The sequence below is a fragment of the Hemicordylus capensis genome, chromosome 1 (assembly GCF_027244095.1).
Source record: "Hemicordylus capensis ecotype Gifberg chromosome 1, rHemCap1.1.pri, whole genome shotgun sequence".
In the NCBI taxonomy this organism is placed as follows: Eukaryota; Metazoa; Chordata; class Lepidosauria; order Squamata; family Cordylidae; genus Hemicordylus; species Hemicordylus capensis.
Genome location: NC_069657.1, coordinates 203009161 through 203028376, shown reverse-complemented (window position 1 = coordinate 203028376; position 19216 = coordinate 203009161). Strand labels below are relative to the sequence as shown.

The window sequence follows — 19216 nt, the reverse complement described above, 5'->3', positions numbered from 1 at the left end:
GGCACTGCCAGGCAGCTACCAAGGGTGGGGAGCTTTCAGAAGGGCCTACCACCCATCCCTGATACCAGCTCTATTCCCGTAGTCCTTGTGCTCTGTTGACAGAGTGACTCTCCCAATGGAAAGTCACTTCATTGTCACCTCCCTTCTCCCATCTTCCACGGAAAGCCCCACCACAAAACGTAGAGGGGCCCACTCATCTAATAGGGGGTCAATGGAGGGAATCCGCCCTGCAGTGTGGTGCAGGGTGGATTTAAAAAAAAATGGCTGTCACTATAAAAAAAAGTGGCAGCAGCCATTTTGATGACAGCACCCATATTTTCCCCACACTGCCCCTTCGACACCACATCTCTGGGTGATTAAAATGGCTTTCACAAGGAGGCAGTCATGCAGTGGAGCTTCTGCCGGGAACTACAAATAAGACTAAGATACAGACTTTATTTTATTTCAAGAAATGAACATGTATGGGAAAATGCAAATGAAATGAATGGATGGAAAAACTGAAATTAAAAAAAAAAACCTAAGATGAAAATAAACATGAACATTCTTTCTTGCATATGCACTTTGTATAGGCAAAGTGACATGTGACCCAGCCTCCATCCGCCAATACAGCTGTAACTGCCTGGTGTTGAGTTCTGGAGTTGCGACTGTACATCTTTTGGACCTCATAATCCTAGAAGCTGCATCTGATTTTGTGTCTGTGGACAACCTGAGTCGCAAACCTGGTTCATACATTCTTTTCTTTCTCATCATTTGATGCATAAAATCTAGGTGGTGATGACTTGCATGTGTTAATGGCCAGTTAAAGTCTCCAGCAAGAGTCTGGCATGATATTCCACCACTGTATATGTGGGAGACTTGTTCATATATAATAATAGCATTTTCCACTCACAATGTAGTATGTTGAGCTGGATCCTCACAGTTGTATTTCAAGTGATCTCTCACGTGAGTTGCTGCATCAGCTAGGAAGTCTTGTCTTCTCCTATACAGAAAGCATTTCTCATGCAGGAAAACCACTCTTCATATGTTCTCTCCACAACAGCAGAGAGTGTAAACAACAAAAGAATAGGCACTGATGTTGTCACCTAAAAATCTTATGTCTGAGTTATTGTTGATAGCAACACAACAGATGCCAGGACAAAAGGGTTACAAGCAGACAATAATAGGAACTGCACCTATCACTGCAGTATTTCATGTGATGCTTTGAAAGTAGAAAACATACCAGGGGATACAGAAGATATGACTGGCATTATTGTATAAAATGTGACCCTATGTCTTTTAGGTTCAGGAGGTGACTGCTGTTTAACTTATATAATGGAATAAATTGAGGAGCACTTGCTGCAAACATTATATACTCCTTCTCAATAACTGATTTTTAAGTTCACTTATGAATCCTTCTCTCTAATTGAAAGACGAGTACGTTCAGAATAAGGAAATCCAGGCTTTACACAATGAAACCAGAAATATTAAATGTAATGCTTAGTGTGGTGTTAAGAAGGGATGCATCAAAAGGGCCGCATTTTTATTTTTAAAATATTTCTATTTACATCTTACTTCAGTGCCACAATGCTCTAGTTTATCTTTTGTGTGTCAACCTATTCAAATGCACCAGGGAAAACTACTAACTGAACTTAAAAAAAAAATTAGTAGTGATAATTCACAAACAGGAGACAGAAGTGTTATATCTGATGCTATCTCTTTGTTACAGTCTCAGAAGGACCTTTTCTTGCCTTGGTAACATTTGTATGGGGGAGAGGAAAGAAAGATGGAAAGCACGTACTTTGTAAGCACGAAGTCGTAGGCATGACAGGATTCCCGACACCAGGACTGGGGATGCCTCTTTCCGATGGCCCAGATAGTCATTGCCAATTTAGACAGATAGTACTGGACAAGATGCACCAGTGGTCTGAAGGCAGCTTTGTATGCACATAAGGTGATGATGGGCCCCTGACCTGTACAGGCGCTCTCTCCACACACTGCTTGCCTCTCATAAAGATGGACATTTCACTAGTTTCTAATGAAAGCTGGTGTATGTTTTCTTTCAGAGTAGCTAGCCACCTAAGGGCTCAGTGGGGAAGTAACCTGCCTAGGGATCAAGAGGTTGCCAGTTCAAATCCCTGCTGGTATGTTTCCCAGACTATGTTTCCCAGACTATGGGAAACACCCATATCAGGCAGCAGTGATATAGGAAGATGCTGAAAGGCATCATCTCATACTGCGCGGGAGATGGCAATGGTAAACTCCTCCTGTATTTTACCAAAGACAAACACAGGGCTCTGTGGTCGCCAGGAGTCGACACCGACTCAACGGCACAACTTTACCTTTAGCTTGCTATTGAACTCAATGAGACTTGCTTCCAAGTAAACACAGTTGAGTGAGTCGCAAAAGAAATTGACTTCTTGAACTTGAGAATGGAGGCTGAGGGAGGATAGGACTGTACTCTGCATTCATATCATAAGAATTTCACAATAATGAGGACAGGCTTCTTAACATTAACTATGACTTCTGGATTCAAGTTTAGAGTTGTGCTATCCTGCGTGCTTTCTTCATTCCACTGAATTCAGAGCCTCTAAAGAAACACATTTAGGATTGTGTTGCCCTTGGATACATATACAGTAATTGTTTTTAAAGCAAGCCTCTCAATATATTTAGTCATTCAAGCCACTGCATCTGTCTGCCATGCAGCCTCCAGCTGACCCTGACGTAATATGTGAAATATGTTATTCCGTTTAGTACATGTGATGAAAGGTGGTTATTATTTAGCAAAGTCTCACCATCAAATACTTATTTTCCACTACTGCCTTACACACAGTGGACTAAAATCCACACCACCTGTCACGGTGGCCTCATTTTGGGCTGCTTCCATGCTGTACTCAACGTCTTTTGGGTGACTGCAGACACAGAGATTTTAAAGGCATCTGTGGACGAAGAGCATGTCCAGCACTTCATGAATTGTATTCCATATTATCTGCTTCCATCTGGGATGACTTAAACATCTTAACTAGGGACAAGTATGCAAAGCATTGGAAAGTAGTGCTAGAGGTGAGTCTGTTCTTTCAGAATATCTTTTATCTACGTGAGGTTTCTGCCCACACATGTTGTCTGAAAAAGGCTAATCTGTGATAAAACTTGTGTTTATAGTGTGGGAACACCCCCCCCCGAAAAACCCCTCACAAAAACTATTACTGCAATTGCTATTTAAAGTCATTTAATGCTCCAGTCCAGCAAGAAATTAAACTTTATCCATGAGCAACCCTTTGAAAATTATTTCTTCAGGACAGGATCCTTAGCACATTTACTTGGAAGCATGGTCCATTGAAAACAAGAACCGCTTCCTAGTAGCTGTGCTTAAGTCTCTGGGAGAAAACTGGGATCCTCAGGGCATGTTCAGATTTCTCTCATATTGGGACTTGGGAACACTCTTTCAGGGCTCCCTGAAATGTAATGTGCTTCATCCTAGGGTGCAATCCAAGGTGTGCTGGTCTCTTGTGGTTCATACATACGGCTTCCCATTCAGCTGGCTGTGACCTGCTTCATTTAACCAGTGGCATAGCACCTTAAATGGCGCAGCAGGGAAATGCTTGACTAAAAAGTAGAAGGCTGTGGGTTTTAATCCCTGCTGATATGTTTCCCAGGCTGTGGGAAACACCTATATCGGGCAGCAGTGATACAGGAAGATGCTGAAAGGCATAATCTCATATGGCACGGGAGAAGGCAATGGTATTTTTATTTATTTATTTATTTATTTATTTTGTTGAATCTCTATACCGCCTTTCATTAAAAACAACCCCAAGGCGGTTTACAAAAGTTAAAAACATGCAATAAAAATGACAATTAAAATATTAAGCTAAAAATATAAAACAAATCTAATTTAAAAACTATAAAATACAAGCGTAAAAACACATAAACACAAAAGTAAAAACACATAGAAGCAGCATATTCTACTGTATTCTACCAAAGAAAGAATTCTACCCTCCTGTATTCTACCATAGAAAACCACATGGCTCTGTGGTGTCTAGGAGTCGACACCGACTCAATGGCAGAATTTTACCTTTATAGGTATCTAGATATTTAGATAAGCACTTGCTCGAGCTGTGGGTCTAAATAAGCTAAGTTATAACTAGCTCCATTATGATCAATGACATAATGCACTTGAGGTGCCATGTATCCCTGACAAAAGGCTGAGTATTATATATTTAGCTTTGTAAGTCATTCTATACATGTCTGCTTGTATTACATAATTGTTTAAGTTAAAACTCTACCATACCACAAGGTCACAATGCTTCCCTTGAATTCTTTGGACATATACTCTTTAGTACTGTTATTCACAAACCAAACCAACCAAAGTATTTATACTTACACTGGACAACCGTCAGACTAAGCTAGTCATGATTAAGTCCCATTGAAATTAGTGGGACTGAGGTTAGCCAAGACTAACTTGTCTCGTTGATTTCAGTGGTGCTTAGGCAGGACTAACTAGTCTGGATGCTGCCCATTGTTTTACTTCCTCCCAAACCTGTTGTGATTAATTTTAATTATTATGCATTCCAATGGATTTTTTTTTGGCTTATATCCAAATAAATTAAAATAGAAAGGGGAATGAGTAGAATTATACAGGTTCAGTTCAAGTACCCCATTTGAACTGATTTGTGGATTAAATAGGCTTTTCATCTGATTTTCCTCAGTGATGCTGATTGATATTTTATTTGTCCTAGATGTAAATGTGCTAAGTAATAGGGCTCAGTTCTATACTTTTACAGAGTATTTCATTTCATGGAGCATATGGTGACACCTAGCACTATAACAGAAATATTATTCAATTTCTCTGTTAACTTCTCATATAGCTTTAATCCCTTCAAGACTGTATTCCATTATTCCTAGTTCTCTTCTTTCTTTCCCCTTTATAGTCTTGAGGAGGGTGAGCCCTTTTCCAGTAGCTATCAATTGTCATCATGCCCTCAGAATGCAAGCATTTAACTCTTAATCTTGCTTATCAGTCATACCTTTTGAACATGCTAACCATTTTCCTTACCTTTCTTTCATCTCTCTCCAGTTTGTCAGAGCCTTGTCATGAGATGCCTGGTGCCTAATAACATTATAGCCTTGTGACTACTTGGAAGAGCTAATCTCTGCCTGGTCTGAAATGTGCATTGTGATATTTGGATCATGTTAAATCTGTCCCATGACTAAATAAATCCAAGGAATTTATTCAGGATCCAGCAAAAAGGAGCCCCCTCCAACATCTCATAGGTGAACATAAGGACATTGTAACATCCCTATTTTCATACCAAGAATTACTGCCTAACACACACACACATACACACACTGGGAAGTTCTACTCCAGTTGCTGCATGCTGTATTTTGTTTATTTTGCAGTAGCAAGCCCTCTACTGATTTAAATATCAAGAAGGCAATGGTTCTTATAAAGATGTGCTATAATAAAATAATTATCCTACAATTTTTTATCAGCAGCTCAAAATTGATCTCAGTAGCTGTAGACTGTGCACTGTATATAGTGCACTGTAGGGCTTCAGTGTTTATGTTCACACGTTGACACTAGTGACAATGGGCCCACACACAATGCACTGCCCCATGGGCAGTTTCTGCACCATCGCCCTTGATGCAGGCATTTAAAAATAATTGATGTAGTTGCACGTGGCCCCTGATCCCCCCGCAGCCCCCGCCGGCTCTGTAACAGAGTCGGCAGTCGTGTGGGCGGCCAGTTCGGCTGCCAGAGCAGACTGACTGCTCACCTGTGGGGAGAGCAGGCTTAGCACACTCTCCCTGCAAACCCATCCAGGCTCTTCTCACCGATCATGAGAAGAGCCTCAATGTGTCCTTTCCAAAGCAAAGCAGGACAGGGCTGCTGCAGCATCAGCAAAAGGAAGGGGACACGTGAACCTAGCCGGTATGAAGATTGCCAGCCCTCAGCCCTCACTCCTCTTCTCCACACCCATCTGTCATAAGAAGAGAATAAGAGTTTTCTAATTCTTAAATGATGCATCCTGTTGGTAATAGCACATTCCAAGGTTCATACTATTAATTTAAAATGTTTCATGACACCCCCATGATATTTTCCAAAGAGGTTGTGTTTCTACTTTGTTGCCTTTGCACTGAGAATTCAAGTCATAAATGTGTCATTAAATATTGCTTTATGCTATTGACTCTTTAATGAGCTGCACAATAAAGAATCCCCTTTTGGGCAATGAAACAGTGGGATATAAGAGCAGTTAAAGGTTTCTAAATTGAAATCTACTGTAGCAGCAATACATACGCTTAAGATTTCCATAGTACAGGTTTTAAATTGTTTATAAATAACATTTATTTTGTTGGCTATCTCCCTAGTGAAGCCTATTGATCCCCTGAGCATGACTGGGCCTATTAGCTTTGTCATAGGTTGTTATCAGTATTTCAGATGGAATGTTTATTTTTACCTGTTCATCAGTGGGAAAATATTGGCTAAACATTATGTTTTGCTGTGCTAGTTACAAAATGAAATGCAAGACTAAGCTTTCTGTACTCCCTACAAACACTTTATTTTTCCCTGCTAACTGGGCAAGTAGACACCTTTTTAAAGTGGTGATTCTCTTTATATAGCAGAGGGAGAACAACTGACCCTATCTACCCCCAGCACAGTATCCCTCCAGTGACTGTTGCTGGTGTCTATCTTATGTTTATTTGAAGATTGTGCACCCTTTGGGGACCGGGATCTCTCTTTCTCTCCCCCCCCCTCTCTTTTTCTTTTGCTACTTTGGAAACCTTTGTTAAAAAGTGGTATATACATATTTGTTGTTGTAATAGTAGTTTATGTTTTGCTTTTGTTTTATTTTTAAAAAGTAAGTGACTGATCAAGCCAATTCACAGAAGATCCTTATCAGTATTTATTAACCTCCCATGTTTAAGTGTGTGTATGTATGTATGTATGTATTTATTTATGAATGACACGGGTTGGAACTAGGTATGACACAGGTAGGAACTAGGCATTTACCAGGATACATGGCCACCACTGAAAACAGCATCTCCTCCTCTCCTCTCCAGCATCTCTTCCTCTTCCTCTTTTCTCCTGCATCTCCTCCTCCTCTCTGTGGTACTCTGCTTGGTAACAAGTAGTAAAACACATTGTATGTTGAGATGTCATTGTACTCTGAGTTTTTCTGCCCTTGCTCTAATTCATTGTCTGTCTGGATGGGGGAGCTTGGACCATGATGACATCACATCACATGATTAGCTTTAGTACATGTTACCTGGGAAAGAGGGAAAAGAAACATGTGGCTTCTGTTTTTAGTGGCAACCAAATCTCTAGTAACTTATTTATTTTTACAAAGTAACACAAAGCAGCTTACAAAAATATCACTACTCTAAAAATATTTTAAAAATGAGATACAATAAATACATTTTTTAAAACGATCAAATCATCGGGAAAGAGTGTCAGGCAAGGGTGAACAGAGAATCACCAAAATAATTGGCACCACAGGAATCATTTGCCTCACAAAGAATGAAGGTAACTTCAGGAGATGTCCTAAAAGAATGGAAAACAAATTATAGTTAGTGGTTGTGTAGCTTGGGACACTTCCCTCTGCAGGTTAGTTCCTCTCTGCATCCATGCAGTTATATGTGAACCCCTTGGCAGTGCAGGGCACAAAGCACTGCCCCTGGCAACTCAGATATGGGCTTTCACTCTGAATGCCAGCAGTATCAGTGTCTTCACAATATACTCCTCTTATAACTGGAGGAGTTTGTATGTGGGGGGTGGGGGATGTACAGATAAATTTCTATGAAAATTACATCCATTTGTGGCTTTGTATAACTTGGATACATGGAGAGCTTGTTATTTGGTTGATTCCTCAAGCTTTTTTTACTTGTGTGATACAGTTGATGATGGCTTAGCCAAGACACACTGTGACATCTTTTTTAAAAAGAAAATAAAAAGGCCGTATTGCTAGGTCAGTGTCAGTTTACCAAGGATTAGAGGATGTGGTACTCTCACACCAAAATGTGTGGCCCAGATACAATCATTACCCGGCAGTTTGGGAATATTTGCAGTATACACCTGCCAGAGATGTGAGTTTTCCTGGACATTTTTGAATTGGAATTTTTTCTGGAGAAATTACCAGAAAATTTCCCCCATGCAATTTCCCCCTCCTTCTTAAAAAAAATTAAATTAAAAATTGCACGATTCTTTTTCCTTCAGAAACTGTTACTATGCAAATATTCCAGATGCCCTACATGGATTGTGATCTTATTTGGCTTGTTATTTGGCCTATTTATTGCATTTAAAAATTGTTTTCCCATGCTGTATGTCAAAAACATTTCAAGTAGTCAAGTAGTTGAAGAGAATTATTTGGGGGTGGGGCTTTCCAAGAAAAATGCTTATTGTGATTTAAATATTATACTGAAATAAATGCAAAATTTTGGTTGGGAAGATAGTATTTTTGTTGGAATCTATATAATTAATTCTCTTAGCCGGTGCGTGTCCAGGATTTGGCAGCAGAACTCTCGCGACACGCTGCGAGAGTTCTGGCAGAGTGAGGAGGAGAGGGGCAAGAAAGTGCCGGCAGTAGCCAGCTGGCCTCCCGGCGGGCGGAGGAAGGGGGGAGAGAAAAGCGGCAGCGGGCGGTGGGCAGTGGGGAGAGAAAGGTGGTGGCGGGCGGGTGAGAGAAAAGCGGCAGCGGGTAGCAGGCGAGGGGGAGAGAAAGGTGGCGGCGGGTGGGTGGGTGAGAGAAAAGCGGTGGCAGGCAGACGGGAGGGAGAAAAAAACGGCGCTAGCGGGGCCCTTGGCTGCCCGCCAAGGCTCTGTGTGGGGGGAGGAACAGGAGGGGAGGAGGGCTCGAGAGCGCGGGGCGGTGGGAAGGGGAAGAGGGGCGAGATGGGGCAGGAGGAAGAGGGAGGAGGAAACAGCCGGCCCTAATGCACCTCACAGATGCTCTGTTCAGGGTCGGCTAGTAATCGATAAAACATATACAGGTATTTACGAATATATATTAAATTTCTGTACCACTCTATCCACCCAAAGTCTCTGGGTAGTGTACAACAACCAAAACCAAAAAGTACCATTTAAAACAATCAGCTTAAACCAATATAAAAACAAATTTAAAACTAGTTTTAAAATGTTTAAGAACAATTTAAAAGCCTTGGAAGGCCAGGCCAAATGAATATGTTTTCATGACTGTCCTAAAGGCCAACAATGAGCCCAAACTACAATTTTTTGCCAGGAGTGCATTCCACAGCCCAGGAGCAGTTGCAGAGAAGGCCCAGTTCTGAGTCACCACCAGATGCATTGGTGGTTACCAGAGACGGACCTCTCCAGATGGCCCCTCCGGATGACCTCAATGTGCAGTGGGAATCATGCAGAAAAAGGTTCTCTTTAAGGTAACCTGGACCTAAGCCATTCAAGGCTTTAAAGGTGATAACCAGCACTTTTTATTTTGCCTGGAAACATATTGGCAGCCAGTGCAACTGTGCTAAAACAGGCATGGTATGGTCTCTCCGGGTTACCCAGAGACCAATCTAGCTGCTGCATTTAGAACTAATTTAAGTTTCCAAACTATGTACAAGGGCAGCCCCATGGTAGAGCGCATTGCAATAGTCAAGCCTAGAGGTTACCAGGTGATGCACCCCTGTTTTGAGATTGTGCTCTTCAAGCAATGTACACAGCTGTCAAATCAGCCCAAGCTGATGGAAAGAACTCCTGGCCAAAGCCTCCATCTGAGACACCTGGGTGAGTCCTGGATCCAAGAGCACTCCCAAATGGCATAACTGTTCCTTCTGGGGGAGTGTAACCCCATCCAGCACAGGAAGCTCTAACTCATCACTCAAATTCCAATCCCCTACAATGAGCACCTCTGTCATGCTTGGATTCAGCTTTAATTTGTTGTCCCTCATCCAGCCTATGCCTGTAGGTAGGGATGGTACAGCCCTGCCTGTAGGTAGGGATGTGCATGGAACCAGCGACTGCTGGTTCGAAGATGGGGGAAATATCTTTAAGGATGGGGGAGGATGCTTTTACCCCTCCCGCCACATTTCCTCCACTAGCGCTGCCTTTTAAAATGGTTTGACGGGGCAGCAGCATACCTCCTTGCCGCCCCATGCCTTCTTGGACCGGAAGTGATTGGAAGTGCCTGGTATGCGTGTGCATGTCGGACATTTGAACCAGTTCGGAGATCCATAAAAGGCCTCCAAACCAGTTCCGTGCACATCCCTACCTGTAAGCAGGCATTTAGGGAATGAGTGCCATTTCCCGATGATGATGAGGATGGTGATTGATGATGACAAGGAGAAACAGATTTGGGTGTCATCAGAATACTGATAACATCTTGCACCAAATCTCCTGATGACCGCACCCATGTAGATATTAAAAAGCGGTTTCATGTAGATGTTAAAAAGCATTGGTGTCAGAATGGAGCCCTGAGGAACTCCATATATTAGCTCCCGTTGCAAAGCTATATGTACTTTCTTGCACACTTTCTAGAGATAATCATCAGAAAAACATTAATTATGACTTTGAATTTGTCAGACCTGCCTAATATTGCATTGGCATCCATTCATTGTTATTAATGAATTTTATGAAATGATGAGCAGCATCCATACTAGCATTGTACACATGCAGGAGTGCAAATTCCAGACTTTGACTGTGTTGATGCTTGAAAGGCGAAAGGGTTAATTTTCTTTGATCTCTTCCCTCTGAAGCATGCTATGTGTCACCAAAACATGTCCCTGAGGGTCTCACTACCCTCGGGAAACTATTTCAGTGATGCACATGAAATTGGCAAAAATCACCCCTTTCCTTGCTCAAGTGACAGGGCAGTGGTAGTTGGATCTTGCTCTGCTGCATGTACTCGATCTTAGTCTGGATGTCAGCCAATGAATGTTTAGAAATGGAAAATTTTCCACAGAAAAATAAAGTATGGGAAATGTTTTCAGAAACATTTCCACCTCACACCTCTGACATATGCCCTTTTCTTATTTTCACTGTGAGCATCTTAGTGCAGCCATCATCATCACAACAACCAAAAATACTTCTCCTGCCAAACATTCCTATCGTTTTAATGCTGTTCAGCAACTTTTGTTTCTCTCTCTGGTGCCTTTCACCTTTTGTCCTCTACCTCATTTGTGCTCACCGCCATTTAATCTGGTTTTCTGTGCCTTACAAATGTTTGAGGTGTCATCAGACATAGCATCAACAAAATTACATGCCATACATACAGCCAATCAGATTAAATGCTAGTGAGGGCAGATGAGGCTCAGGATGATGAGCAAAAAAGGGAGGGAAATTATGTCAGAAAACAGTGACAATCAAGCCTCAAAAATATGCTGGTTTCTGTCCAGTGCAACCTGCCTGTAGTACATCAGGAAAGTGCATCCACACTATGGACAGATGTTCTAGCTGCACAGCCTTGGACACAACGGTCACCTCATTTCCTTTCTTCTATGCAAGTGACAAAACAAGTCTCCTATCAGCAAGACTTTTGAGGGAGAGTCCCCTGGTAACATTGCAGTTATCTGAAATAGGATGCAGATCCCAAGCAGATACTGGTCCGCTTCCAAACTAGATTCAAGGTGCTGGTCTTGACCTTTAAAGCTCTACACGACTTGGGGTCAGGGTACCTGTCGGACCACATTTGCCCATATGAACCTACCAAGGCCCTCCACTTGGCATCTCAGGCCCTGCTTATAGCCCTGTGACTAACAGAGGTCCGGTTGTCAGGGAGTAGAGACAGGGCCTTTTTAGTTGTGGCCCCTCAGCTTTGGAATGCCCTCCCCAAAGAGCTTTGCCATGCTCCCTCGCTAAGTGTTTTTAAAAAATACATCTTTTAAAAGAGGCTTTTAAATGTTTTATCTGCTGCTTATAACTGGTAGGTTATATCCGCAGATGTGTGGGTTCTTACCCTTTCATATTGAAATCAGGTGTCAGATACCCATGAATATGCAAAATCGTGGATATAGAATCCTCATATAATGAGGTTCTTCTGTAATATGATGTGTGAACCACCCTCGAGCCAAAGCCCCCAGGCTGACTCAGAGCTGTTCCAAGGTTCAAAAAGTTTTAAAAATAATTATAACTCACCGCCAGGCCCCGGGGTAATTTTGCCACCTCGAGGGGGTGCAGTGAAGGGCTCTGAAGCTTGGGCACACATATAGCCCATGCGCGGTAGCCTTCAAAATGGCTGCCATAAGATGGGTAAAGGCTGGAAAGGCCCAAAAATGGGCTGAAGACTGGGGGGTAGGCTGGTGCGGGGAGGGGGAAGCTTCAGAGACCCCCTAATGTGGCTGCGGCAGCAACCCCCAGATGGGGCAAAATTACCCCGGGCCCGGCAGTGAGTTATAGTTCGAGCCGGTCAAGCCAAACTGGGGAGGGGGGTCAGGGGTGCACAAAACTGAACATGCCCAGTCTTGTTTGAGTCTGGTCCCGACTTGACCCATACTGGGCAAGCCGGTTTTGTGCACACCCCTAATTCATTGTCCAATGGTAGTGACTGCTGTGTGTGAAAGGAAGTTTTTGGCAGTGATGGCTGCTGCTGCTGCTTTTGTAGTTAAAGCTTTACCAAAAACTCCTCAAACTCTGTGGTGGTGGGGATGAGTGTGTGTGCACACATGCAGTCACATACACAGTTGCAACATATTGCTCTATAAGTTGTTACAACATACTGAAGAAAATCACCTGCAACCACCATTCCTGCCACCCAAGACAAATGACAATTGTTTTAAGACAGAGGGGAAAGGAAATTCCCAACTGCTTAAAATCTGTGTCTAGTAGAAACAAGATTGAAATCTATAGTGTCAGGCTTTTAGGTTATATTTGGTCTGGTGATATCATCAGGTAGGCTGTCCTCATTCTGGAATCAGGTTGCAAGCCTTCTCCTGAACTGTAATTAGAGCTAAGCAGCAGTGTCAGGGAGTACGATTTGTTCAGGCTTATCGCTTGCCTGCTGTCTCTTAGCACCAAACATCACAAAAGCATCGTGGTGAAATGAAGGAATTATTTATGTCTAGATATGTAGTTTCACATCTCATGCCTAAATGCTGTCACGGGCTATAATCTTATAACCAAGGTAAGCATTAAAGGGTCTCTTTTTAGCACACACATAGAGGGGAAAAATGGCCATTGTATAACATTGCCAGCAATTGTGTCACAGGGAACTAACTTGAGTAAAGGGGTGGAAAAATCCCCTGTGTGGTTAGGATAAAACTAATTTGTATAATATGTTTTTCTAGTAAGTTTCAGTAAACAATAGATGGGTATAGGTTAATACCTGATGCAATAGCACTGGAACCAGGAGATCCACAGAAGAGACAATAGTATTAGAAAAAGGAAGAGGAATCTGAGCTCTAAACAAAGTTAGCAATTCCTCATACCTTCCACCCACTCCTTCTGATCAGATGTAAGGAAAGTTAATTTAGTTAACAATATATATATTTGGTTCAGTTTGTTTACATTGTCATCATGCCACAATAACCAAAGAGCTCATTAATAATATTTAGAATTCTTTTTTTAAAATAGAACCTCTGAATGTTAGCCAAAAATAGAGAAACTGCAGTTGTTGCAGGGTCTTGGGCTGATGTGAAAAATGCAGTGGCTCCTGAGGCAAGCTGGAGTAAGAATACACCATTACGACACATTGCATTGTGGGGAGACATGGGATTACTGATGGCATCTCCACTATTCAGTCACCAAAGCACTTGTTAAGCATATATTCAGCCATATTGTCACTATATTCTCAATCCAGCTCAACACTTTAATACCTGAAGCCAAAGGTAGCCTTGTCTGCACAGACCAAAGCCTTGTCTTTAAGCCATGGGTAGCCACTGAAGGAGCATATTCAATATTTTACATAACTGGTCATTTCTTTGCATTACATGCTTGACAAATCAGTCTTAAACTATACTTAAATATGTTATGAATGTTACCCATCCTGTGGTACTTCCTGATTTAGGCAAAAGCGATTCGAGTGGAAGGAACTCAACTTTGAGCTTGCCTGCTTTTTACATGGCCTACCACTGTGCCTTTATCAGTGGCCTAGCATGCAGAAGTTAAACTGGTGGAGCTTTTCACATCTGTTTACAAGTATGCAAGAAAAGGTTTCGCTTACCTGTCAGGCTGCTTGAAAGGCATAGGAACAACAAGGCCAATGAAGGTGGGCAATTCTAATCTTAACCTTTCTGAGTTAGTCCTCAATCAGAGAAAAACAAATAGCAGAGGAGGAAGGGGGGCTGTTTGTAGAGGCAAGTAGTAAGCTGGGTTTGGCAATGTAATGCAGCCATTGACAGAATCACATCCCAGGAAGATTTTAACCAGGCAACAGGCATTTACAAATAAGCAAAAATCTATATTACAATTTAGAAGCGATTTCCCTCCATGAGAGAGAACAACTCTAAATCATGCCTGTGCTGATTTGGACAAGATAGGAGTTTTAATGAAGCTGCCTTCATCAGGCCATTGGCCCATCTAGCTGGCTCTTCAAGATCTCAGGCAGAAATCTTTTCCAGCCCTAAAGGTGCCTCTTCTAGATAAAGGTGCCAGGTATTGACCCTGGAGCCGCCTGCATGCAGTCAATGGTGTTAATGATAGTGTTAATGACTGTAGATGTATGTGTAACCCTTGGTATGTGTGTTGAGAGAACAATCTGTGCTCTTTGCCTTCCAGTGCAACAAATTGACTTGTTTGCTTTTAGAAGTCTCAAAAATCAGATTTTCAGAGAAGCAAATGTGTCCATGCTACTCCTTGTTAGAAGTAAATTACAGTTGTAACATCAGCCATCAAATACCTTCTAAATATAATGAGAAATGATCCTTAATTTATGTAATTGCTTCAGCTTGACAAAGAGCCAGTTCTAATAAGTGCACATCCTCATATTATTAGTGTGCTGCAGCTAGAGAGAGGTTTTTTGGGGTTTTTTTGGCTTGTGATTATAAATATTGAAATGGAAAGACATTCAACAATGTCAGATGTGTCAAAATAGCAAATGTGACAATAGCAGATGTTAAAATAAAAATACAGATAGTGTATGGAAATAAAAGTGAAAACACCCTGAGAATCTTCTTGAAACATTTGGAATGCTGATGTTTATAACTCTGCATGGGGTAAACCATTTGGCCAAGTATTTCCTTACAAGTTCCTCATAGATTAATAGATTCATCCATGAAAGAATCAACTGTCCCACCAAGACTTGATTAATCATTGAGAGGCCTAGGTTTGTATATACTTACTGGATTTTTGATGGCATATACAAGAGTCATCACAATAGACTCACAAAGAAATGGCAGGGTGGCTCTCTTCGAAGTAAAGCAGTGATTGTGCTTCAGAGTTCTGAAATCCTTGTGTTTTTATTTTGCCTTTGTAGTAAGTTGTGGAAGCATTTTTTTGACATTGATATTCTGATTAAAATTTATGGGTGCAAAGAAGTGACTAGTTATAATGCACTCTGAGGATGAATTCTAGAGGGGCAGAGTCACAGAAAGTTAGAGTTGGAAGGGACCTAGGTAGGGATGTGCAAAAAAATCTGGGCACAGATCGATCTGTGCCCGAAATGAGCAATTTCGGGTGATTCGGGGCCGAACCAAATCACCCCCGATGTCCCCTGATATTTTTTGGGGCCGAGCCGAATCACCCGAATTTTGGGGCCAAAGAATTCGGGTGATTCGGCTCATGGCCGATTTTGGGGGATTTTTTGAAGTTTTAGTGACTTTGGGGCAGTTTGGGGGCATAGCATGGGATCTGGGCAAAAAGAGTGGGGTGGGTTGGTAGTGCCTAATGGGTGCAGGCTACCATCCCAATTTCAGGGGGATTGGGCAAAGGGGTGATTTTTTGGGAATTTTTGAAGTTTTTGTGTCTTTGGGGCAGATTGGGGGCAGAAAGTGGATCTGTCCCAAAAGAGTGGGGTGGGCTGGTAGATAGTGCCTAATGGGTGGAGGCTACCACCCGTCCCCAATTTCAGAGTGATTGGCCAGAGGGCTGGATTTTGTTGATTTTCTGAGGTTTTTCTTCATTAAGTGATTTGTGGTAGATTGATTCATTCATCATATTCATAGTAAATGCGAGTGTAAAAAAGTGAAAGTGGGGTCATGAGAGTTCTTTAATTGAAAAAAATCTCATTTGCTATCATTGAATGAGAATTCACACCTCAGAAAATAAGGGAATAACATCCCTTCAGAAAAACTTCTGAGGTGTGAATTCTCATTCAATGATAGCAAATGAGATTTTTTTCAATTAAAGAACTCTCATGACCCCACTTTCACTTTTTTCACACTCTCACTTACTATGAATATTGAATGACTCAATCTACCACACTGCACTTTATGAAGAAAAACCTCAGAAAATCAACAAAATCCAGCCCTCTGGCCAATCACTCTGAAATTGGGGATGGGTGGTAGCCTCCACCCATTAGGCACTATCTACCAGCCCACCCCACTCTTTTGGGGCAGATCCACTTTCTGCCCCCAATCTGCCCCAAAGACACAAAAACTTCAAAAATTCCCCAAAAATCAGCCCTTTGCACAATCCCCCTGAAGTTGGGGTGTTAGCTGCCACCCATTAGGCACTACCACTCCACCCCACCCTTTGGGGCAGATATACTTTCTGCCCCCAAACTGCCCCAAAGACACAAAAACTTCAAAAATTCCCAAAAAATCACCCCTTTGTCCAATCCCCCTTAAATTGGGGTGGTAGCCTCCACCCATTAGGCACTACCACCCCACCCTACTCTTCTCCCCCAGGCCCCACTTTCTGCCCCAATCTGCCCCAAACTGCCCCAAAGACATGAAAACTTCAGAAATTCCCCAAAAATCACCCCTTTGCCCAATCCCCCTGAAATTGGGGTGGAAGCCTGCACCCATTAGGCACTACCACCCCACCCCACTCTTTTTGCCCAGATCCCATGCTATGCCCCCAAACTGCCCCAAAGTCACTAAAACTTCAAATATTCCCCAAAAATCAGCCCTTTGCCCAATCCCCCTGAAATTGGGGTGGTAGCTTCCACCCATTCGGCACTACCACCCCACCCCAAAATTTTGCCCCTGGGCCCTTCCCCCTGAATCGATTCGGATTCGGGTTAAATCCGAGTCCGAACCGAATCAAGTGTGATTCGGGTGGCCCATATTCGGGCACAAAACAGAACAGGGGTGATTCGGTTCGGGTCCCGAACCAAATCACCAAAAATCTGAATTGCATACCCCTACTAGGAGGTCTTATAGGCAACCCACTGCTCAGTGCAGGAAAATTCTGCAGCATCCCTGAGAGATGGCTGTCCAGCCTCTGCTTGAAAGCCTCCAGAGAAGGAAGCCCACCACTGTGCAAGGCAGGCTAACCTCTAGTCTCAATCTGAGTAATTTTAACCCTTTGTAATTTCAGCCAGGCATAACAAGTCAGCTTTTCTTTTAACTGAAAACCCTTCAGATATTTGAAGATAGCTATCATATCTCCCCTTAGTCTCCTGTTTTCCAGACTAAACCTAATCAGCCCCAACCATTCTTCATGGGACTTGGTTTCTAGGACCCCTCACTATCTTTGTTCATCTTTAGTTACCCCTGCTAACTTGGCAAAGTTACCCTTGTTAACTTGGCAAAGAGGCACCTTTTTAATGTGGTGATTCTCTTTATTTAGCAGGGGGAGAGCAACTGGCCCTATCCACCCCCAGCACAGTACCTCCAGTGACTGTTGCTGGTGTATATGTTATGTTTATTTTTATGTTGTGAGCCCTTTAGGGACAGGGTTCCATCTTATTTGTTTGTTATTTCTCTGTGTAAACCACCCTGAGCCATTTTTGGAAGGGTGGTATAGAAATTGAATTCATCATCATCATCATCATCATCATCATCATCATCATCCCCCCGTGAGGCACTACCTTGGCGTGGTTGTGGGGCTTGCATGCTGTGAGGAAGGTGAGAGCTATGCCAGAGGTCCAACCATACTGGACAGGTCTCACCAGAGGAGCCAGACAAAGAGTGCCTCTCCCATCAACAATATGGTCAGACGTAACTTTAATAAATCTGTACCGGATTGGTCATTGCCCGGGTCAACAAGGACCATGCCAGGTGCTGGAGTCCCTGGATATCTGGGGCAAGTGGGCTACAGGACTCAGGAACTTCAGTTGAGCAACCAGGGCTAGAGACTGCAAGGTTACTGGAAGAAACGTCGCTTAACTGGAAAAAATATACGAAAAGTGCCAACAAGGAAATAATGATCTGCTGTTACAAGTCTAGTCCAACTAGAAGAGGTTATTTTAAAAAATGTACCAAATTTGGAAAGAGAAGCATCCAGATACAGAAATAACAGAACAAAGGCAAAAAGCAAAGAGAAGATTCATAATAAGAAATAAAGTATTCATAGAAGTTGAGCTGGAAGAACTGCAAAGAGCAACAGAGGCTGAAGATATGGAAGAAGAATTACCACCAGTTGCTCAGGCACCGGTGATGTTGGAAATAGAGGATGCCACTGTTGCTGAACTGTTTCAAAATCAAAACCAGGCAACCTCCCCTTTGCCTTCACCTCAAAAACCTGAATGCTGTTTAACAGAAAAGCAACAAGAACTAAAGCAAAAGATAACTGAGCACATGAACCAAACAACCACCCGGGTTCGACTTCCAGCTCTAAAAACAGTTGCCAAAAAACAATTTGCTCAGGCATTAAAGGATATAAATGCTGCACTTGCAGAAATAACAACCAATAATTTGCAAGAAACAAACCAATTAATGTACAGTGTAGCCACAATAACAACACAAGAGCTCAGATATAAGATCAGTGGAGCTGTCAAAAAAGAAAGTAGTACATCACCTAAATGGAAGATTAGATTAGAAAATGAAATCGCCAGGCTTAGATCAGATGCTAGTAAATTGAAAGATATGAAAGACAAGAAGCTGAAGAATGAAAACACCAAACAGAATCTGATCCAAAAATACCACCTAGATTCAAGGAAAATTAGAGAAGTCCTGGAAATAATGAAGCAGCAAATAACAGAAGTGTCAAAGAAGATTAGCAGATACGAAGCCAGAATTACACAACACAGGCAGAATCTCCAATTCTAGTCGAATCAGAAACGTTTCTACCAAAGCATAGAAGGAGAAACTGCAAGAAACTTAGAAACACCAAATAAAGAAGAAAACAGTTCAATCACATTTTGCAAGGAGGTGATATTGAACAATGGCTAACAACTGGGAAAACCATCATGAAAGACCCAGCAAAAGGTGCAGTTCCAAGTAATTATAGACCGATAACCTGCCTGCCAAC

General features: G+C 42.3%; 1 protein-coding gene across 8 annotated transcripts in view; it reads left to right on the top strand.

Annotated features, from left to right (window-relative positions):
• The window catches only part of ZNF385B (zinc finger protein 385B), a 298102-nt gene that overhangs the window by 146063 nt on the left and 132823 nt on the right, over positions 1 to 19216 (top strand). The window contains exon 1 of one of the 8 annotated variants that reach the window (XM_053269262.1): positions 2815 to 3039. The exons of 6 other annotated variants lie outside the window; for them this stretch is intronic. The gene's annotated coding sequence lies outside the window, so the exon portion shown is untranslated. Of the gene's footprint in view, positions 1 to 2814; positions 3040 to 12960; positions 13047 to 19216 lie in introns of those variants that run through there. One more of the 8 variants, XM_053269272.1, reaches the window with a different exon arrangement.